The sequence below is a fragment of the Periplaneta americana genome, chromosome 4, assembly GCF_040183065.1.
Source record: "Periplaneta americana isolate PAMFEO1 chromosome 4, P.americana_PAMFEO1_priV1, whole genome shotgun sequence".
NCBI classification, from domain to species: Eukaryota; Metazoa; Arthropoda; class Insecta; order Blattodea; family Blattidae; genus Periplaneta; species Periplaneta americana.
The window spans coordinates 45,339,404-45,364,639 of NC_091120.1; the positions used below are offsets into that span (position 1 = coordinate 45,339,404).

The window sequence follows — 25,236 nt, forward strand, 5'->3', positions numbered from 1 at the left end:
AATTATGACGGGGTAGCTGAAGAAGTCTATACTAAAGCCAATTTATCCATTAAAAAATCGTACAGCATCTGACAAGGGTCGAACTGCTATCTGTTTCTTGAAAAGCCGAAAGCTGAGAGTGATACAAATAGCTAGAAAACATTTTAATAGGTGAAGGTGAATTTAAGAGGTAGGCAAAGAAATATTTTTGTTTTCTTGGAATTATATTAAAGCTAGTGAGTTCAAATTCAGATCAGAAATAGAGGCAGATTTTATGTGAGCTTCTCTTCTATCACAATCTGCTAATTAACACCGTCCTGCGTAATACCTTCCCACACTTCTTAATCAGTCAAGCGTCACTATCCCGTCGTTATGTAATATCTAAAACAGAGTTTGCAGAATAACCTAAGAATTTGAGAAGATTGTTTAGTAAGCATATAACATATATTATATAATAGTTTATTATTATTATTATTATTATTACTATTATTATTTCACATTTAAATAATAGTAATAATAATAATAATAATAATAATAAATAAATAATAAATAATAATAGTTTGTAAGTCAGATTTATATAATAGTTTGTAATGTTATTAACCGCGTATTAAACGACGCTTTATCAACTGCTAGACTATTAGAGTCATTGGAATTGCTGATGGGAAGATGATTTGAGTATTCACTATGTACACACACACACACACAAACACAGTATATATGAAATTCGCCTTACTGTTGGGGAAAACCTCGAGAAAACCCACCACGTAATCATCCAGATTGAAGTCTTTACCCGAACACAGCCTAGAATCACGAATATAACTCACTATTGTGAAATGGGGAAATGGGAGTAGAAACATTGAAAAAGTAAACGAAGATGCTGAGAAAAACTGAATATGTGAGTTCCAAGCCTGTTGACCACTTGTCTCACTCAGAATTTCGCCGTTCCACTAAAGGAACTAAAGAGAATTTTTAAGGGAAAAGTCGGAACTGGAAGTAACCTAATAGCTACAACATAAAGAGGGGGAAAAGCATTACAGTAACAGGTCAGAATCGCTGAAAATGTTAAAAGCCTGAACATCGAGTGGAACTACAGCAGTCCTTGCAAGAGAAGGGGTCCGAGCCCTTGCACTGTACGAGTGACACTTGAGTACCGAAGTACCGAAAACAATATGAGATAACCAATGCTCCTATTACCAAGGCTTTAATTTGTGAAAAATGCCGAAACTTGTGTGGGGAGGAGATGTAAGCCCGTGGCCCATTTTTTTAGGGCTGATCCCGACATTTATCTTAGTGCCTTGGGAAAATCACGGAAAATCATAGACAGGATGGTTAATCCATGCAACTCCGGAATCGAACAAGGTTTCGGGGAATGATACTTTCCCTGTTCAGCATCGAGCTACCGGAAATGCTAGTAACGAATACATATAGCCTACAGCCTTAAAAGCCTGTAAATCAAACTTTAAAATAGCTACATGTGCCATACCTGAAAATGTAATGGACTTGATTTATGAAGTTCAGAATTAGTCCAGTGTGATAACCATGAGTAATGAAAATTTATAGCGCGCTGTTTTGTTTTCTACAGAATAGAAATCAATGCTGCAAGTCAGGTGTTTAAATTTCACCGTAACGAAACGTAACGCAAACTAACGTTGGTCGTAATCCCAGCCTTAGAGAGTCAGCAATAGAAATGAATGAGTTGAAATCTTTTTCTACTCAGAAAAATTATATAGGACATGAGATGAGAGGTCGACTGGTAAGAAATAAGTAGCACTATTTTAGAATCAATAAATAGTAGACTAATACTGTATTTTTCAACGTGAAACATCTATGTTCGGTTCGAGCTATAAGAGGGAAACATGGTAACTCTTTGATATGAAAGGTTTACTTTGACGTCAGTCGTGGGATGCTTACCATGGAGACAGAAATATAATATGGACTTCGTACGTCGTGATTTTCCATATGGTTCGTCTCGCTCCATTCTCTATTTAAGAGTACACTGAAATGAAATTGAAAAAAAAAGTAAATATTTTTCATCTATAGTTTTCATTTTTTGCACACACTTTTTTTTTCTTTGACATATAGGCCTTTAGCAATAATAATAATAATAATAATAATAATAATAATAATAATAATAATAATAATAATAATCCGTGGCGCTACAGCCCACGAAGGGCCAAGACAGACCAGCCGGCTGCTGGCCTTACGGCCACATGCCGGAGTAGAGGTGGACGATCATCCAACCAGAATTTTATTTTTATTTATTTTATTGGGTTATTTTACGACGCTGTATCAACATCTCAGGTGTTTTTATCGTCTGAATGATATGAAGGTGATAATGCCGGTGAAATGAGTCCGGGGTCCAGCACCGATAGTTACCCAGCATTTGCTCATATTGAGTTAAGGGAAAACCCCGGAAAAACCTCAACCAGGTAACTTGCCCCGACCGGGATTCGAACCCGGGCCACCTGGTTTCGCGGCCAGACGCGCTGACCGTTACTCCACAGGTGTGGACTCCAACCAGAATGGAGGTATCGCGTGGTTAGCACGATGAGCCCCCCAGCCGTTACAGCTGGTTTGCGTAACCTGAATTCGCTACATATCGTATCTCTCCAAGTGCATCACGATGCTGGGTGGGCACCGGTCCCATACACTGGCCGAAATTTCATGAGAAAATTTCTTCCCCCATGAGGACTCGAACCAGCGCGCATTCCGTAACACGAGTCCTAGGCATGATGCCTTAGACCACGACGCCACGGCTCGGGACATAGGCCTTTAGTATACACATAAATTTTCAGCTCAATTGTTAAATATTTTTTCTAAGATAGTGCGTAAACTTGTGTTTTACCTATTGTTATCAGTGCGTAAAGGGAGCCATTAAAACACAAGTGCGTAAGTAAAAAGTAAGTAATCACTTTACGCACTGCTAAAGGGAATGCAATATTCAATGTATAAACTCCATTCAGTAAGAAATTAATGCAATACCTTCATCTTTCAGAATGTAAATACGAGTATTACACGTAATACAGATAAGTAACAAATTTAACATTCATATTTACATTTTAGCCCGTATTATTCTGAAGTTTTATAATATGTAGTACTCAATGCTTGCATTATTTCAAGAATCTGAAATAGCTCAACTTGTCAACAGTTTAATAAGCTATGATTCCATGGTTACTTATTTATTTAACTTTTTCTAACTATTTTGTTGATTATGACCGGTTTAGACGGCCATGAAATCGTGAACACGAATAAAACAGGCTCTTCCATGGACACTTATTTCTTAATGATTGCGATTTTAGACGACAATGAAATCGTGATCTTATAACCTCTCCAACTTGAAATATTTATTTAATATACATTTGTGCTATCGTAGGAAAAAAGCATTGTATGCTACACATTCGTAAAGTTAATCTTTTTGGCACGGAAGGCCAAAAAGATAATTTTTACGAACTTATAGCATAAATAACTATTGTACATACATATTTTAACGTGTTTATTAAAAAATAAAAATTTCATTTTTTTTATTCTTCTATAAAAATCATTTTTAAACAGAAATTTTACTATTATGTTCAGCATATTATTATTAATAGCTAGCAGGGTAACTTTAGGTTTGCTCAGTAGTTTTATCTAGAGAAATATTTATATTACTGTAGCTTTAATTCGTAAAAAATTGCCACGACTGTACAATTTTTTTTTATTTTTTAATCATTTTTAAAACCTACTGATATATTCATGCCAACTTTAATGTAATATAGATTGAGAGATGTGGGAAAAATGAAGCTAGCTCAAAATTTTTGGTATGGAATAGATTCCGAACATGGACAAAAATGCAAGAACTAAAAACCGAGAAAAATAGAGCTGAACAACAAAGACTGCAGGGGGTTTAAAATAGCCTAATGCCAAATCAAGTGCGCAAGTCTCATTTTTCTAGATTTTGTTTAAAGTAAAATAAAAAAAAAATGTGTAAAGTGTCATTACTTCACTTCAGTATACGTTAATGTGTCTCAAGTATCCCTCTCCTATTGTTTTTAGCATTATATAGCACAAAAACAACAATAAAAAGCTCGTCTAGTTCACAGGACTAACGGCTTCAGCAGCTGGATAACTGGTTCTAATGAGTGCACTGATTCTATAACATGAACTGATGAGATAATTACTCTGCCAGCCGTTACAATTCACTCTGGCTCCACCCCTATCCGTTCGTTCGTTCGTTTGTTTGAAGTTTTGCACACAAAAGTTATGGAAATTGGAATACCTATATGGGTTTTACATATAAAACGAATATGAAATAAAATAAAATACACCACATTGTTAAAGAAAGTGCATATTGTATTTTATTACTTAAATTGAAGTATAGACGTTTCAGGCAATCATTTGGATTTTCTTATATCCCCTGTCAATTTTTTAGATTTGTTGTATATTTTAGTAAATTATATATGATTTTGACTATTTATGGTAATTTTAGGTAATTCATTTGCCTCATATTCCCAGATGGAAAAGAAAGGATGTGAAGGAGGATTGGAAAAAGTATTCTCCATGAATCTTATCACCAATAGCGAAGCGTGACACAATTTTTGGGTAAGCTGGGGTTCGGAAATAGTGCTGTAGACCGTGCTTTACGTCGCTAAAAGGAAAACGAAACGCTCCTGTTTTTAATTAACTAAATTCTGAATTGATATTGTCCCTTCTTCGAAAATGTTTGGGAAAGCTCAGCTTACCCTGCCTACCCTGATGCTTCGCCACTGCCTATCACCAAGGACAGTATTTCATGTCGGTTCAGTGATGGTATGGTCAGGGATCAGATTGACTGCTCTAAGAGACCTCGTCTTTGTGGAGGGAGAATCTCGTACGACTCATCGCTACATTAAAGAAATCCTTGGGGAACTCGTTCTTCCTTTCCAACCAAATGTTGAAGACGATTTCGTGAAGATGTAGGATAATGCACTTCCTTACATATCGCAATGTGTTCTCCAATAACTCAATGATGTAGGGATCCTATTCATGCAGTAGCCAGCACGGAGTCCGGATCTCATTTCGATTGAGCATATGTGGCATAATTAACACTCACGTCATCACACTCCAGAGACTCTGGAAGAGCTATAGGGAGTTCTGAGAGAAGAATGAGAGCGCGTTTCCCAGACAGAAATTGTGATGCTCATCAGAAGTGTGCCCCGGAGGTTGCAGTCTGTTATTGATGTGGGAATACGCGGTTTAATGTGACTGAAAGTGTGATTGATGGTAAGGAAAGGACAGAGAAATCGCGAGAATAAGTAAGTCTTGAGTGAAACATTTTATTACTGACTCTAAAGGTTTGTGAAAAAGTGAACTGATACAAATGTCCAATTACTGTGAATAATTTATGTTAAAATTACTCTTTTTTATTGAAAAATATATACGATTCGTGGGAACAGTGAATTGAACAAAAATAAAGACAATATAAATGTCTTAATAAAATAAATAGTTGTGTTCTTAAAATCCCAAGTGTTGTGTTTTTTGCTCGTTAGTATAATATTAATTTATTACTTATTAGACCTAATAAAAGATGTGCAAAACAAGCGTGACTTAAGTAGCCTACTGAAAGAAGGAAGAGAACTGGAAACTTAAATACCGGTGCTCATATGAAAGTGATTCAGTACATTTCCAGGGAAATGCGCTTTGTATTACAGACACGTAACTATTGTTTCTGGTTGTACATCGACCCGCCTGCCTGACAGTTTTATACTGTCTTTTGCGTCAATGAAATGTCGAGAATGTTAAACTGCCAGGCCTGAAAACAATTTCTAGGAAGACCCATTAGCTTGGAATGGGAAATTTAATATCTCATCTGTCTGATTTATAGGTGTTATTTATTATCGAAACGCACAGTTGCAATAGGCCTACAGTATGTAATTTCAAGAAGCTCTAGTGTGCTGTAATAATGTTAACAGTAAATATTCGTCAATTGTAAGTTATTTGCTGCTGTATTTGATTTTTAGTGTTGTCTATCTTACCGTCTGATGGCTTGTTAAGCTGCGAAAAAAAAATTGCATTTAACCTTATCGAATAGACATTAAATGTGTGGAAAAAGTTACGAAAGGTCAATGTCTACAGCAGTGATGTCAAAGCAAGCGTATTTTTCTGACCTTGACGTCGTGCGCGGGCATCAAGCGCTACTTATGGAAGGAGGAATAAGCAGCCTGTTGGATTAAGAAAACAGTGGTGCACAAATTTCAAACGGAACGTGAAATTTTATGTCATTATTTTTACATGGCTTCTTTCTGTTTGATATTATCTATATTGCCTGTAAAACAAAAGTATTTACACCAATTTCTTAATATTGCAATTGTGTTTTAAACGTTAATAACATGATAAAGAGTTAAGAAGGAATATTCACATAAATTCCATAGTACCTAAAACTATACTATACTAAGCGAATGAAACACATCATTCATAAAGAAAGTGATATCCAGAAAAGAGAGAGAGAGAGAGAGAGAGAGAGAGAGAGAGAGAGAGAGAGAGATTGAGTATGACATGGTAAGTTGGAATTGATATTGATGGTATTTTTAGCCTTATAAAAGTAATCAATGAACTAATCAAAACAACATTATAGTATAAAGGAAAGTTACCTAGGTACCGCATGTGTTTTAAGTGTAACTCATATTCCATAACGAAGCTCTTATCGCATTATGCTTTTAAGGTGATATTGGTGCGCAACTTCCCAACATTAGAATATTAAATTACTTTCTCGATATCTACTGAAACTATAGAGCTGACATTTTTCTAATATATGGGCACATATATTTTGCTTATGATGTAACAGTATTTGCTTTGTTAATTCATTTCCATACAGACATTAATTTTCCATGGGAATACTTTCAAAATTTGTAATACACTATCTTCAGTAATACGTATTTACGGTATATTGCATTTACGAAAAGTTGAGAAAATATTTCTTTTGAATAAAAAAAATCAAACTTGTGAAAAATGAGCATTAAAATTAAAACTTACATTCTTGTAATGCACATATACTTCTCAGGCAAATCTAAAAATTAACATGGATACAGTTTTAATAAGTTCTCTTCCCTTTATCCATTGAATCAGTGCTGGCCATCCCTGTATATAGCTCGACCAAGCGGCATATACTACCTCTTTCGTCTGTTTCTTTCCTTTCCGCTGTAAAGCCCTCAGGCTTTCCTGAGCTCTAAAGCGCGCGCTTGCTCCTATGGGTATCAATTGACATGACTGGTCTACAGTGTGCAGCATATACAGCTTACCGGTATTTTAAAACGGTCACATTGCGCGTGTTTAGTGGGAGATCCGACCGCTCTCTCACACAGAAAAAACGAATTGGCGGTGATTTAAGCCTATAATCCCATACAATAACAAGAAAACGTTATGTTCATCATACCGTTTATCAATGCATATTTTGAAAATGGTGTCCATCTTTCTGGATACTACAATCACATCGGTGTAGAAAATTCTGAAACACCTTCTGTTACACTCATTTGATTTCATTCACCAGCTCTTCAAGAGTGTGTGTGGATTGTTCACTTACATTTTCTGTTTTAAATTCCCTCCCGATAAAAATCACAAACCTTCAAGAACGGGGAACGAGCTGGTGAACTTCCGCGAATAATTATTACGCAATCATCGAACACTTTTTAAAATTTTTCTAACGATATAGCGGCTGTATGTGCAGTGGAGTTATCCTGTTAGAAGTAAGCATACTGTTTTTCATCTTGAATCAATATTGAAAAAAAAAAATGAAAAGGCGCACTATATCTCCCGAATAAAGTCATGAGTTGACTGTTTCCATATCCTCCTGAGTCCTTAGAATATGAAGAATCCACTGCAAGAATGATGGATGTCACTTTCTTGTCGAAAATGAACCAAGACTGTCAATGCATAGTTTAAGACATATAGAATGTACATACAGAGTTATATGGCATTAACACTGATAGTCATTGTCCAGTAATGATCGGAAAATCATAGTTAAGCTTTGAGCGCTAAGCATTTCAAACTTTCAATTGCTTCTCCTGCAAAATGTATTCCAAATGACATCCATCATTCTTGCAGTGGACTCTTCATATAGTATACTATACCACACTTCATACATGATTATGATACAGGGACATCATTTTATTTTTACTAACATTTCTAATATTAACCTGGCTATACCTCTGGAGTAACGGTTGAGAACCAGAAACACTGTTTGCTATCCCTTTCCACGACTGGAGTTCGATGATACTGGCATAAAATACAATAGGTATAGGAGGGAAGAAAAGTAGTTCATCCAGTTATATAAAGTAGGAAATATCGCGATTTCGAGTTTGATAATTTTCATTAGGTTTTTGTTTAATCAAAATACAGTACTGTATTAACAACAAGTGTTTTTACTCACGAATTGAGCTATATCTACGGACGTATTCATTATGCAGTGTATATTATACCGTCTACAGAACATTAGCGTGCAATATAGGGAGTGAATTTAAATTGAAAAATAATCCTAATATGGATATTTAAACACATTTTTTTAAAATGGTGGCCGTTCATTTCGATGCGGACTTCAGTTTTTTGTGCATATTATCGAACTACAGACAACTGTACCTAATTCCAATTACCAGTTTCGTCCTTCGTTCTAGTAACTCATGTTGAAATAATTCTGTACCTACTCTATAAAAGAGTACCTTACGTACTGAAAATTCAATATTCACTTCTGCCCGATCCGAAAAGATAAAATTACTCAGACATGCTATCTACTGTCCGTCCAAGTGGTTATGCCGCAGGGTTGTGGAAAGGGAGGAATCACGTGACAGTTAATTACTTAATGAGGCTCTTGTATTTAAGTTATTTTAAATAGTTGTATAATATTACGTAGACGTCCAATTGCTAACAGAAATTAATGTTTTCAGAAAAGAGCTGAGACAGCCCAGTCACTAGCCTTTACAGAGGGGCGAGCAGAGGCGGGCGGGGGAAACCGGTATGCGACGTAGGCAAACGGACGACAGTACTTGTGCGAAAGTATGATACAATATTGAAAGCTCTTTCGTCACTGGAAAACGCGAACATATTTCTGGAACGTAGACTACTATACTCACTAACTCAGTACTGTTTATAATATGCGGCCTTGGTTTGTGTGGAGGACAGTTGGAACTTCATTAGTAGAAGGGATGGGAGCGAAGTGCATTAAAAAATTCAGGTACAATAAAAATTGAAGTCAAAATAAAATTATGTCTCTGTATATTAGGGTAGTGTAAAACTTCGGCATAGGTGAATAAAATTATAAAGTGAGGCAGATGTGAGGTAATATAGAATTGCAACAGGTCTATCTTACAGATATATGATGGATGAATAAATATATATCATATCATATCATATATCATATCATATCATATCATATCATATCATATCATATCATATCATATCATATCATATCATATCATATCATATCATATCATATCATATCATATCATATCATATCATATCGTATCGTAATGGAGATTCGGAATATGTAAATTTTAATATAGGGTGTCATTTAAAAAAATTAAATTTACTGTCAGAACCTGTATGCCTATATAACTTTTTTCGAACAATTTTTTTATTTTTTTATTGGGTTATTTTACGACGCTGCATCAACATCTCAGGTTATTTAGCGTCTGAATGATATGAAGGTGATAATGCCGGTGAAATGAGTCAGGGGTCCAACACCGAAAGTTATCCAGCATTTTCTCGTATTGGGTTGAGGGAAAACCCCGGAAAAAACCTCAAGCAGATAACTTGCCCCGACCGGGTTTCGAACCCGGGCCACCTGATACCACAGCCAGACGCGCTGACCGTTACTCCACAGGTGTGGACTTTTCGAAAAATACTGGTATAATATTGTATCACTTATCTCAAACAGCTTTTGTATAAAACATTTTTTTTTTTTTGTAAAATTAAAATTTAAGAAGTTAAGGGTAATAATCTATACTCTTTTGAACACTCATATATATAATCACTTCAGATGAAATTCAATTTATAAAAGCTCACATACCACTTCTTTAAGAGCCGTATCATCTTAATGACCTAAAAATAGGAAATAGTGACTTAAAAAAATAGTCTAATAATTAACTGTTACACAAAAAAAAAATTGTGGCCATAGTTTAGGTTGAATTACTTAAGTTTACTTATCTTGTTTAGATGGTCTCCTTACGTAGGACAAGTTCACAATTTCAAGGTTTATTCAGAAGCATAGCTCACATTTTCTATTCATTCGTTTAATGAGGCGTACAAACTTTCGCACTCAGAGCCAGGTTTGCTGGTGGCAAACCATCCCGCCTGCTGCTGCAGTTCAGATATGCAACTTCATTTAAACCAGTTAATGATTTCATCTCGTTTGTGAAATGTAAGCGGGTTAACTTTGTGGTCGATGTGCAAGTTCATTTACACTGTCGGCTTGCTGCACGTGGACCTCCTGCACTTGTAATGAGTTGATGTGCTAATGAGCCAGCACATGCTAGTACAGTCGGGCGACACTATAAACAGATACCGTTCATAGTTTACTATTAATAATAAAGTATTTGTTGTATTTTACAATTCATTTTTATATTTCAATATGCCTGGTGAATTATTAAATAAGTATATAATAAATTTTCAATCTTAAGACATATCAACTTGCAAATGTTTATTTGCTATTTAATAAAATATATGAACGTTTTCGCCGTTTGGGGCATCTTCAGATATAACAAAAAACATATAATCTGGACCTATAATAATAAATTATGCAAATAACAAAGAATAAAGAACAATGTACAGTATGTATGCAATACATGGGATTCATGAGCTTTATGTAAAATATGACATAATACAGGATAATTATTGGTATAATCTTTAGATTTTGAAATTGAATTGGACGGATATTTTATACATATAGCTCATGTTACAAATAAAATATACAATTATGATTAAAATTTGTCAATAATGTTAAAATTTTAAATTTATAATGATGATTGATAAAATAGATATTTTAAGAGTAATCATTAGTTGAGGATTGTCGTAGGATATACGATAGTTTGCGTAGCTGGTGTTCGTGTGTTATGTATGTGTTTCATTGAAAAACGTTCGCTAATGAACTAATGTTATTTTATGTTGGAGATTGCTGTTTTAATTATCTGACTTGGTGACATCTTATTGATTATAAATGACTGTTACGTGTAATCAGATTTGTTGAGATATTTGAAATGAATGCTCGTTGGTTATGTATGTCGTGGAGTATACGATGATTTCGTAATAGATAAATCATAAGTTAGGTATGAATTTCAATCATTCAAGAGATCGTTCGCTTATGAAATGGATGTTGTTTGACGTTGGTGGTTACTCTAATTTGATGGCATCCTATTGATTATGGCTATTGCGTGTCATCAGATTTATTGAAGTATATAAATGAAGAGATTATTTGTATGTGTTGGTGGTTTTAAGAGTTCTGCAAGTTGATATGTCTTAAGATTGAAAATTTATTATATACTTATTTAATTATTTATTGTATGCATCAGTAGCGGTTCGTGCAGGAAATCAGATGCCAGCTGCACTGCTTTTTAAATAACCAAGCAAAGGGATAAAAAATAAGCAAACAAATATATCCTACATAATAATAACTCATTATCGAAAAATCAAATCCACACGTCCATGTTTTCTCCTGTAGAATTGATCAATCATTATCGAGTTGAATACTTCTAAGTTGGCAACCATACTCTTCTCAATCGATAGTGCCTAAAGAGCTGTGATCCAAAACATTATTGAGGTTTTCTTCATTTCATTGTCGCATATTAGACTTCTCCGACGCATGTAAAATACAAAGCTCTAGGTTCTTCATTCCTGCCAAGACTTTCGGAAATAGTGTACGATGTACGTTACCAATGACAAATGCTCATAGAAATATTGCAAGGCAAAAGGGACTTTTAGGAATTTTTTAACGAGCACATTGCTGTAAAAATATATATATATATATATATATATATATATATATATATATATATATATAATTCATGTGTTTCTGCGAGAATTCTGGTACACGCTGTATGTCAAGTATGATATATTTATGTCCCTGCTATGTCATGATTTTCACATTTTATAGTCCATATTTATGACTGACATATTACAAAACAAACTTACAAGCACGTAGCGATACTTTAAAACTAAAACTTCAAATGCTTAAAGAAAGCAATTCTGTGTTATCTATTGCATAGTAACAGAAACGACAGTTATTGGTTTGTTCACTCGATAGTCATATAAATACAGAAATGAAAAATACATGAGCTGCAATTTTCGTCGCTAAAACCTCTGCGTTTATTTTTATATTCTGTGTTATGAATATACATAATAAATTGTATAGATATATAATATTAACATTGAGAAGCATAGGAAGAAAAGATTATAGTATGTCCGCTCAAATGAGAGCCACTTGCACCTACCTTGAGCGGAGGCGTCAGGTGTTTCAGTCTTGAAGCACGCGGCTGGTTGTTGGTACGCCAGCGCTGTTGACAGATCTAAGTAGGTGCTCCGAGAACAAGTTCATATAGTATTCGGTTTCAGACGAGCACGCAAGTATAATACAGTTAGCTGAGAAGACCGTAAATGTATATTGTGACTTTTGTGTTCCACATATTGTGATTGTATTTATAATGTGACGTCCTTGGGAAACGGATAATAATAATAATAGTCGTAGACGTAAGCCCTCAGTCGCCATTAGGACGTGGTAAGATTGTACAAGAACAAACAGTGTTAATTATTATTAATATTTATACGTATTTTAAAGACGAGCGGGTAAGTGCCGGACACCACTGAAAAGTACCAGTGCTGCTACAGGAGTGTCTCGCGCAACGATAAAGAGAATTATCTCTGGAGAAGGTAAATCAACAAAAGAAAACGTCGATCGAAATATGAAAGAAGAATTTCGCAAAATCGATGGTTTCGCAACGGACTTACTATGACGAACTGTGTATGAGTTTTATCAAAATAAAATAGCTCCAACGTTAAATAAACTTCTCAATGCATCATCAACATTATGGGTAATGTCCCATACCATTCCCGTGTTGTGAATCCTCTACCTACCATTAGATAAACAATATATGTCATTAAAACATTTATACGTGAAAATAACATCCCTTTGCCCACGCCAGACCCAACAACAAAGTTACATTTGCTACGAGAGAGAAACCGTAGCCATCATAGAAAAAAGATGTAATTGACGAACTACCATCAAAATAGGCCATGTTGTACTACGACTGCCCCCCCCCCACCATTGTTGTCTCAAAGCCATAGAATTCGTTTGGTCGGAACTGAAGAGAAATGTCCGGTCAGAAAATACATTGAGAAATAAATCTGTTGAAGAAGTACGTGATTTAATAGTAAATATGATGGATGATATTAATAATAAAAAGCATTGGGTAAAGTACGGGTATATCGAACATGTAAAAACAGAAGAAAGTGATTATCGCTCCTTAAAAGCTAGCTTGGAATCTTGTGCAATTTATTTAATAGTGAGTCAACGGACTCTGAATAGGAGATGTTCGTGTTTTAGTTCTGTATTAATAAGACGCACACGAAGATTCACTTCAGTCTTCAGAAGGGAGAGATGGCAACGCAGTGTTGTTTACATGGAACCTGTTCAGAGTCGCGTGCTTGCTTTTTCCCTGCGGTGTGTCCAATCGCACGTTCCAAGTGGCTCTCATTTGAGCGGACGTACTATAATTGGAAATCATTTCTTCCATCCAGGCGGCCCGGATTCGATCCCTTGTCAGGTCGTGTAGAGGGTTTTCTCGGGATTTTCCCGTTTTCCTCTATCATTCCATCAACACTCTTCACCTCCCTCTCATTTTATGTATCATCTGCATTACTAAGAGTTGGCTGGAGTGAAGTCTTGGGGTTAGTAAGGGTTTCCGATGCTGATATAGGAAGATCTTGGAGCTCCGGGCCTCTGGGGCTTATCAGGCTACTCGTCCGGAAATATGCATGTGAAATATGATATTCTTTCCTCACGGAAGGCGGGCATGTTTTTATAAACGTTATCATGAAATGTTAGTTTGCTGTAAATCTGTTTTAGATTCTGTATCCTCTATCATTCCATCTGTAGAAAAGTAATGGCTTAGTATGTATGAACCTTTGATTGCCGAGTTAAAAGCATAACATTTACGAAGTCTGCTAATAGTTTTCAGTTTCGTTTCACGACTAATTTACAAGCCACAACATACATTCGTCACAGACTTACATTTCTCTAAGGTTATCTCGGAAAGCATCACTTGTGTAACAAGTGCCCTTGAGCAGGTGATATTATTTGACGCGTTGCTAATATAAATCTTATGCCTTTCGTGTGTCGTGAACTATAAATACATAAGACCTGTAACACCTTGTGAAATTCTATAGCCTACATATAGCTATTTATATTTTGCAAAGTCTGGTGGATGCGGAACAATTTCAGTTAATGCGTAAACAATTTCAGCTAATGCGTAAAAAGTAGTCCTGTTGATCGATCAAAATGTTTAATCGATTAACTATTTCAATTTAATCGATTAATCGAGTTTTTATCCAGTTGAAAAATGTTTTAATATACTGTAATACACAATTATTGTTAAATTTAATTTGTGTTCGGTGATAAGCATAAGTATTAAGTGTTATATATCTGTATATATTGTATCGTCATATTACAAAACAACTATTTTAATTACTTACTAACATATTTATTATGAGGCTTATAATTTATTGTATCAATTTCTCCGGGAATTTTTTAGACAAACATTAATAACAAAAAGTATGAAAACTCACCTAGTTAATACTGCTTCATCCATGATTTTGAACATTTGAGTGCATTCACATGCTTCGAATTAAGTGCCGCTCTATGTTTAGTAACAATGCTTCCTGCATCACTAAACACGAAAATTTTTTTTTCCTGTCAAGCACTTCTCCACGATCGTTCAATTTAAATCCAAACGTTTCACCGAGTTTACCTCTCAAATTCTCATATGACATAATGGAGTTTACACTTTTCACAAACCGCGGAAAACTTTTTTTTTTCTTTATCAAACTAAACACACAACCTTCATACACAAATTCAGTACAGAAACTTCAACTACAAAAGTACAGCGGTCGAAACAGAAGACTGGCCCCTATTGTAATCGAATTACTAGGTTTTAGAAAGAGAAGAAGGTAGTTACGCTCTTACTTGCACACAGTGTAGACATGGCTATTTTATAAGGGATGAGGGTAACGAATCCCAGAAAAGTATGTATTTCATATGCTAGGAAAATGAGCTGACAACAAGGTGGAAGTTTTCTTGGAAAACCATAAAACTTGATAAGGATTTCGCATTGTGTTTCAACTTTCAATAGAGGTAGACTGGGTCACTGTCCTCATATCTCCATCTCTTTCTGAAGTGTTTGTGCTTCCCTATGCTACCTGGTTTACAGTTAGAAAATAACAGTACTATTGTTCTTTTAAGTAGGCAATTTCCGAGAGAGAAATATTGTCGGAATTTTTAGTATGAGTTTGTATTAACAAGAGCGTAGACCCTAATAACGATCATTCTCCGTGTAAAAGAGGCAAGGCTAACAGAGGCAAGACGCAGTTTTCAGGCAAGGACGATTTCCTACATTAGACGCTTTTATTGCAAATGTGTTTTCACTGTTCGTGACGACTTATATTTGCGCAGCTGCATTTTTATTAATGAAATTAGCAAAGTCTCATATTCGTAGCAGAATGTCGGATTAACACTTGTCTAATTATCTTCGGTTGATGACGGCTAAGAAAATTAACGCAAACATTCATGAACTTGTTATGAAGAGAACACATTGCGAGCTTTCTATGAAAGCAGTTTGTTCCTCCAAAATGTAACGTGTAAATAAATCTATTTTACGCAAAGAAATACGTTTATTATTTCAATAAACATTTTTCCCTCACTATCTGCAATAGGAAAAGTGAGTCCTATAGTTCCGAAACGTGTCTTATCGACTTTTGACGTTTTTTTTTTAATCAAGAAAACCGTTTTTCCGATTTTTTATTTTAGAATAACATTTTTCTACCTTTAAAATAAATATTTTATAGTATATAGGTCAGGAATGGAAGCTCAGTAACTAGACCTAGGAGAAGAAAAGTTTTGGAAACAACATCGTTGGATAAGACATGATTTAGAAAAAACACAAAAATCTTCAATGTAAATTAACCCCTTCAGTCCCGAATTTATAAAAAAAAAAAAAAAAAAAAACTGGACACATAATCATTCTGGGGATCCAAAAATCCCAAATCAAGTCTCCACAGCAAATAAAAATTTGTGGGAAATTTTGACCCCTGGGGCCCCACAATTTTAAATTTTATTTTTAATTCAGGTATAGAAATGTTTCAAAAATAATACCCCCCATTTCTATCACATTGAATTTTTCAAAATATTTAAAAATATCGAAGACATTTGTACATCAAGTCTGAAGGGGTTACATTTTGTATTACAAGACTTCAAATCAAAAGTTATACATTGTTAAGGAAGTAGTTTAATGCCAATGATTAGTAAAAAACTAAAAGCTTACTAAAAAACTCAAAATACTCTCGTAATTAGAAAGTCAATGTAAATTAAATTTTGTATTATATGACTTTAAATCAAAAGTTATACATTGTTAATGAAGTAGCTTTATGGTTAATGTTTAGTAAAAAAAACTGACCGCTTGCTAAAAAAATTCAAATACTCTCATAATGAAAAAGTTTTCAAATGTTCTTAATCATCATAAACTGATTCAGAATCTGGTTCACCAGAACAGTTAACATCTGATTCAACATTCTGGGCTTCATCAGCACGATTTGCATTCAGGAAGTTCATGTAGAAAGATAATCCAGTCTGATTTTTCCATCCATAGCCGAAATGTTTCGTTAGAAGGTTGTTAACATCATTTAATTTTGCTTTTTAATGAAATTCCCTTTGCGAATAACTTGAGGCTTAATATAAAAAATGTTGTGCCCCTTTTTTACAACATTTCTATGGAGTAGACAAGTTATAGATCACACTTTTCGAGTATAAGACGCATTTTGGGAAATCAACCATATTTCTCCTATTAAATTGAGTGAGAAGAATTTTTTGAACATCATTTTGTGGCAATATATTGTGTATTGATCATAGAGTGCAGTAGTGTACCTACTTATCTAAATTTTTCGGTTTTTCGGGATAAGACACGTTTTGGAACTATAGGACTCAAGTATGAAATTCAATTTAATATCACAGTCTAGTATAAACAGTCACGAAGCTTGAGTTGATGAGGGTACTAGGAACAATAAACTGTGCAGGTACTATTTCACATTGTCTGTAATGAGGCGATAGTAGCGATCTTAGTGATTAGCAACTATCTATGGATGCATATTTATTACGTATTGAGCTTCGTGACTGTGTATACTAGACTGTGTCAATATCCTCTATGATTTGAACCCGAACCTCTAGTGTTAGAACACGTGTTGTTGGTTACATTGCCGAATGTGCGCTGTTGGCTACAGAGCTTGGATAGACATAATCAAATCAAGCAGGTCATTAAAATGCGTAATGAACATGACATTGCGTTTTATGTATTCCCTTTAATATGCTGCAGTAATAACCTAATGATGTACCGACCGTTTTATGGGATGGGTTAGGTGCAAACTCGTTCTGTTATGCTATGTGCACTGTAATGCTAATCAGAGGGCAAGAACTTTATTTATTATCCACAGACCACTGAGAGCAATGCGAGTCTTCAAAATGTGTTATCTTATGTTATTACAAAAAAGATCACTGAAGCTGCGCGGAATACTTGAATAAAAGATCTAAGCATTCCCTTAACCGCAGAATACATAAGTAGTTAGTACAGTTTTCAAACACTACAGTCCACACCTGTGGAGTAATGGTCAGCGCGTCTGGCTGCGAAACCAGGTGGCCCGGGTTCGAATCCCGGTCGGGACAAGTTACCTGGTTGAGGTTTTTTCCGGGGTTTTCCCTCAACCCAATACGAGCAAATGCTGGGTAACTTTCGGTGCTGGACCCCAGACTCATTTCACCGGCATTATCACCTTCATATCATTCAGACGCTAAATAACCTAGATGTTGATACAGCGTCGTAAAATAACCCAATAAAAAAAAATCAAACACTACATCGCGAAGCTTTCTATTGTATGCTGATCAGATTTACATTTCTAAATTTAGAAGTTCAGATTCTTCTTTGGAAAATAATTGCTAACACATTTTATTACAAGATAGTGACAGCTATTTTTAATTTATATATTTTATTTGATAGATATAAATAAAATGGTAAAATATATTATATATTATAATATATATGTTTAAATATATTAGCCTATTTTAATTACAACAAAGACAAAGTAAGACAAAAGTGTAGCTTTAAACAACGGACATTTATCTTATTATTATTATTATTATTATTATTATTATTATTATTATTATTATTATTATTATTATTGATGAAATTGTGATAATTGTGTTTAAAAAATCCTGCCAAATCCTAATTAATCACATGGTGCCATATTAATAGCAATTGTAATTTTTCACGCCCTTTTCTTTGTTTACCTTCCTTAAAATTTAATATCTATGTTTACATATGTATAATAATTTTTTTTTGAGGATATACTGAGTCCGTAAGGGCTACCCTCAATGGGAGGCAGTTTATTATTATTATTATTATTATTGTTAATATGATTATTGTTATTATTAATAGTTATTGTTTTTATTATTATTGTTGTTACCATTATTGTTATTGTTGTTATTGTGATTCATATTGTGATTTTATTATGATTATTGTTATTATGATTATTATTAGTGTCATTATTATCATTATTGTTTATACATAGTTCTTTTTGTGTGTGTTTAGATAGTTTGAATCCGTGTTTAATTGGTATAGTTCATGTATTTAGTTAGTATAATTTTTGTGTTTAATTGTATGGTTTTTGAGTTTGAAAGACATGTTGGTTCAGAAAAGTGTGAATACAATTAATAATTATATATAATAAATTTTCAGTCAAATACACTTTTCAATTTGTGAGGTCAGATAATCTGTTACATCACAATATTTAATACGAAGTCATTAATATTTTCGACTTTAAAAAGTCATCTTCAGGTGCATGAGATGCAAACAATATTTAAAAAATAGGTGATAAGTTGATCTAGCAATTAATAACATAGTAAGTAATGCACGTGCTGGCATTTACAATTATATAAATTTCGTGCCTCTTGAGGTAAACTGTACATGGTAAAGCTGAACACTGATGCTAGGTTCTCGTATGTGTATAAAACAAGGAAAGGCACAGCATGATATTAACCTTATACAATTAAAGGCTAAGTATTCTCATTAGATCGTATCATTAAAATTAAATTTGTACAGTTTGATATTAACTATGTTAAAATGTTAAATATAATGTATAAATTTAAAAGAGATGGAGAAGCTGTGATGCAAATGCTGTTGGTGGGAGAGCACGCAGTCTAATTCGTCGTGGTGAATGCCATAGTTGTCTGAAAATATTTTAGTTAATAGGTTATTATTAGTTTTGAAAAAGTTGTGAGAGCTGATATCAGCGTTTCTTAAAGGTTTATTATATTTGTACTTACATAGTTGTTCAGTTGTTTGCATCCAGACAAGAGGGCGTGTTTCACCTGACGTTACATGTTTTAGACTGAGTGATGATGTATGGACAGATAACTGAGAGGGAAGAAACGCTGATATCAGCTCTCACAACCTTTTCAAAATTAATAATAACCTATTAACTAAAATATTTTCAGACAACTTTGGCATTCACCACGACGAATTAGACTGCGTGCTCTCCCACCAACAGCATTTGCATCACAGCTTCTCCATCTCTTTTAAATTTATACATTATATTTAACATTTTAACATAGTTAATATCAAACTGTACAAATTTAATTTTAATGATACGATCTAATGAGAATCCTTAGCCTTTAATTGTATAAGGTTAATATCATGCTGTGTCTTCTCCTTGTTTTATACACATACGAGAATCTAGCATCAGTGTTCAGCTTTACCATGTACAGTTTACCTCAAGAGGCACGAAATTTATATAATTGTAAATGCCAGTACGTGGCATTACTTACTATGTTATTAATTGCTAGATCAACTTATCACCTATTTTTTAAATATTGTTTGCATATCATGCTCCTGAAGATGACTTTTTAAAGTCGAAAATATTAGTGACTTCGTATTAAATATTGTGATGTAACAGATTACCTGACCTCACAAATTGAAAAGTGTATTTGACTGAAAATTTATTACATATAATTATTAATTGGTTTTTGAGTGTTTAGATTAGATAAGTTTGTGTGTTAAGATTATAATTTATGTGTTCAATTTGTATAGGTTTTTGTGTGTTTAGTTTGTGTGTGAGTTAAGACTGTATAATTGTAAAATTTGTTGTGTTTAGTGTGGAAAGTTGTGTGTTCAGACTATAATTTTATTTATGTGTTAAGTTTGTTTAGTCTTTTTGTGGGTGTTTAGTTTGTATAATTTATGTGTTTAGTCTGTATAGTTTTTCGTGTTTGGCTTATATAGTTTGTTTCTGTGTTTAGTTTGTAAGTATAGTGTAAGCTCTCTTGGATTGGCTCCCTAAGTGTAGTAGTTTTCCGGCTCACTCTACACTCCTGTAATAGGCCGTTGCCCTTACGGGATTTCAGGCTTTTCGTATTTCATATTATACTTGTCATTATTATTATTATTATTATTATTATTATTTTTATTATTATTATCATGATCATCGTCATTATTATTGTTATTGCATCACATAAATTAGACGTTCCAGACTAAATGCCATTTATGAGTGTCCAATCTGACGCGTCTGGCAGCAGGTCTGGTCTGCACGAATCGACAGTCGTATGACCTCATGTTTTGTTATGTTTTGCAGGTGTGTACTGTGTATGTAGTGCGGTTCGGTTTTGTTCGGTATCGGTGAGGCCACCTATCGTCGCAATGCTGACTTCTTCATGACCGAGAGTCATTCCCTGCCGACACCGGTCTGAAGTATGCGGTAAGTACACGCTTTTGTTTAGTCACGCTCTACACTGGAAGTGGGAAGACTTTTACACAATAACCTTTTAAATCAGTAATTATTGTTAAATCTACAATTCATTGTAGATTAAGAGTACCTTATTTTTGCCTACTTATTAAATTGCATTAGTTCGTAGCTGTACTATTTTGCCTTTGAGTTTGTCGAACTATTGAGAAATAGCAGCAGTAACAGTAGTAATATTTTACTTGACGGTACCTTCAATTTCGGAGCTTAAAATTTAAATTATGTTTTATTTAACGACGCTCGTAACTGCCGAGGTTATATCAGCATCGCCGGTGGTACCGGAATTTTGTCCCACATGAGTTCTTTTACATGTCAGTAAATCTACTGACATAAGTCTGTCGCATTTAAGCACTTAAATTCCATCGACCTGGGCCGGGATCGAACCGCAATCTCGGACACAGAAGGCCAGTACTCTACCGACTGCGCCATCTAGAATTTCGGAGGTTATTCTGTGTCGAAATTGCACGGGAGGAGGAAATGACCGGTAAGTTCTGCCTGGAGTCTTTTATCCGGAACAAGTTCTTTTATCCACAGATCGGACGATTGACAGCTCGCCATAGAGGATATATATATCAGTGGCGGCTCCTGCATATTTCTTAGGAGCAGGAAATAAGTTAACAGCGCAAAATAACACCTTGAGAAAAACATGCTACAAATTAGCCTACATGCAAACATGTAAGACCAGTTAGTGTTAGGGTTGGCCTTCCCTTTTGTATAGCAATAATCTGTTTTTGTAAACTGAGTTTCCTAAATTGTCCAAAATACAATATGTTTTCACTTCCATTCATTGTTGAATAATTGCACAAATTAACAATTACAAGGAAATTCACAACCTCGCAGCATTTTTCACGCACACTAGGCCTACAGCATCACATGTGTTGGAAGAGACTATCTACTAATACGTAACCGAAACCGTTTTACGGAAATGGGAATGAGAAATAATCTGTTAGGAAAGCGAGAACACTGTACTCACCCACGTAGTCTGTGTTGCCACATGTACATTTTACAAGTCCAGTGTCACATGCTTTTTAAGAATGTCAGTTCTTGTAAAGTCATACTACCGTTATTGTTCAAAGCTACCGGTGGCCGATTAATTTTTTTATGTTAAAAATAATGTAGTTTGGAGTACTTTCAATTTCAAATATATTTGTACAAAACTGACAACTTGGATGTTGTCCTATCTAGTAGACAATGAACGGAAGTGAATTTCAGGGGCCAAAAAGCGCTACGATACTAACTTAGAACTACTTCCTCTTTGTTTTATATAAATCCAACTTCAATTTTCAGATATCCTCGAAAGTTTGAAACCATGAATAGTAGCTTATAATAGTGCAATGAATAATATATTTTGATTTATAATTTTAAAAAAGATTTATATGATGTCTTTCATAGCTTTGCGTTAAAACTGTTTTTATTGTGTCTCCTCCTAGATGTGTTATAATCTGGTTGAATGCAGCATCGTTAGATGGCAGCGGTAGCGAGCTTGCTGCAAGACCAGTCGGTTTCTATTTCCCGCCCATGCGCTGATTCAGAGGAGGATCTCCTCCCTCTCCGTTCATTTACTTGCTTTAAAACTCTGTAAAACTCTGCTTCTTTCTCTGGCCGCTAGCGCGCTGTTGCCTATGTGAGTTAACTGCAGTAAAGGAGGACTGGATTGACTTTCCTCCACACAAACAATCTCGCATCTTTCTCACAGTTTTCTATCAGCACACCGCGTCGTTTAAAACTCGATCAACCGAGGTTTTCTTATAGCTGTGAACTTAAAAGTTATCGAATCTTCCTTGAATTTCAAGGCATATATTTCATTTGATATTTACTTTCAAAAGAAGAAAAATGTGAGGAGGACGTTCCTCCCTTCCCTCCCCCGAGGAACCGCCACTGATATATATCATATGACACTTAACAGTTCCGTATCAGGATGCAGTACCGTAGTGTGCTTAACTAAAGGTTACTTTTGTTCCCTGCGTGGCTAAGTGGCCAGACCTTCAGGCTGTCATGCAAGCGGTCCGGGTCAGGCCCGGTCTGGCCTGGGATTTTCATAGAAAAAACCATATTGACACCTGTAGCGGACAAGGTAACAATTAAAATTTGTATCGGGGTTATTCCGTTTCCCCATATTAGGCATCTACATTATTCCGTCATCATTCCATAGCATTTCCCGAACGACCTGAAGATTTCATAACATTCCGTATCTTTCTATCCATACATTTACACCAGCGGTGACCAAAACTGGAACTGCAGTGATTACATGCGACAGACAGCCTATGAAGTAAGGAGACGGAGGAAAGGTATTTGGAATAAAAACTACAACCAGTGGTGGTTTCTGTACTAACATCTTGATTAATCCCGCGGATAAAAATCTCAAGCTTTACTATATCAGTAATGCCAATGCTGTCATCAGGAGCCAGTAAATAATATATGATTTTTCTTGCTTCTTTTTTTTAACCTTTCTTTTGAATATAATCAGGAATTTTTTTAATTCTTCTCTCGATACTTGGTGGAGAAATTCGTAGTTTTTCAAAATTAAAAACTTCTTATGGACAAGTTATTTAAGCTATTTTAATCATTATTCTTTTGAGAAATTCTGTTCAATTAAAAGGCTTTAGAGCACGAGATATTTCAAACCCCATTAGGTAGCTGACTTCCTTATATTTATTTATCTCATCTTTCTCTTCCTGGCTATGATTTAAGACATGTCAATTCCTGGCGTTTATCAGTTCGTTGGCACATAATATTGAATCAATTTTTCTACAATATTATTATTAAATGAATAAGTAATAAATAGTTAACCTCATCTAAATATTAAGAATATTAAAGCCGAGATAAAACCTAATAATTTCATCCTCCTAGGGAGATCTACAAATATCAATATTCATGCACGTACAGACGAACGATAGAAACACATACTTAATAATAATAATAATAATAATAATAATAATAATAATAATAATAATAATAATAATAATAATAATAATACATTATTCAGCGTGGCAATTAATGTTTCTGTATACTCCTAATTGAACCGTTGAGCAAAGTAAACATATTACATTTTGTCCGACAGAACAATAAAGAAGTTCTCCTTCTCATTCTTTACGAAACCACCTCTTACTGTTTGTAAAGACAGAGTTTGTAGAGCGACATGATACCGCCACTGCTTGCCTTCAGTACGTGTATGAAAGATAGCAATGTACAGAAAACTCCTCGTACCCGTTTGAATGTCTGTGATTACACGATGTAATCACGACACCCGCTCTGGTCACCGCTGATTTACACGTTCATCCAAGATTCCAAAATAGATTTTCCCCAACACAGAGAGCAGTGAATATTCGAGTTCTTCTTCTTACAAACACTCGATAATCGAGGACGACAAGCATTTTATTGATAAAATTGTTTCTGTTATAATTCAGATTATAAATTATACAATATTGTTCGTTGTAAAGTGCAGCAGAATAGAATTTTGATAATGTCTCCCCATTATTTTTACTTGATGTCCCAGGATTTCGAACCTGGTCTCTGGCGTGAAATATTCTCATTGAGCATATTAGTGCACGCACTGAAATATACACTTTAAAATTATATGCAAATGTATTAAATTGCAATTACTGAAACTTCACCTGGTAAGGCGCGACAAGAAAGTGTGTGTTTTCGTTGCTGGCTGGTTTCGTGTGAGAAGTGTTGTACCCACATATCGCTTGTATCTACACGCAGTGTTGATAACAGGAGGTATAATTTTGCGTTCAAGTTTACAGTATAATGGCGGCTTTCTGACCCGGAATGTACAGTATTTCAGACATTCGTCTTTATGCATTTACTAGCGTTATTCCTACGTTAATAAGAAACACGAATGTAGTGTTGAGTATTTCTAATAAATACAAAAGGACCCCTTAGAATGAGCGTCTACTTCTTGTAGATTTAAACAGATTTAAAGATTAAGTCTTTGGCTTATTTCTGCATTGTTGCCAACATATCGTCCTACAGTCTCGCTAGTTTTTCAACAAAAAGTAGCTAAATCTCTCCAAAGTTTGTTTAAAAAATCCCCAGAAATGTCGCTAAAAATTACTAATAAATATCACTAAATAAAAATAAGAAAAACATACATATGCGAAGAAAAATATTTCCTCGTCATCATCCTCTTCTGCGGAGTCTGGTTGTGTTGTTGGGTGGAAGGTGTGGAAGCAGCTGATTGTGAATACACTGCACTTGATCCAA

General features: G+C 34.7%; 1 long non-coding RNA gene across 1 annotated transcript in view; it reads left to right on the forward strand.

The window, feature by feature from the left end:
• Positions 1-25,236, forward strand: part of LOC138698811 (uncharacterized) — a 358,988-nt gene that overhangs the window by 83,038 nt on the left and 250,714 nt on the right. The window contains exon 2 of the long non-coding RNA XR_011331940.1: positions 20,860-20,982. This is a non-coding gene — a long non-coding RNA (uncharacterized lncRNA). The remainder of the gene's footprint in view (positions 1-20,859; positions 20,983-25,236) is intronic.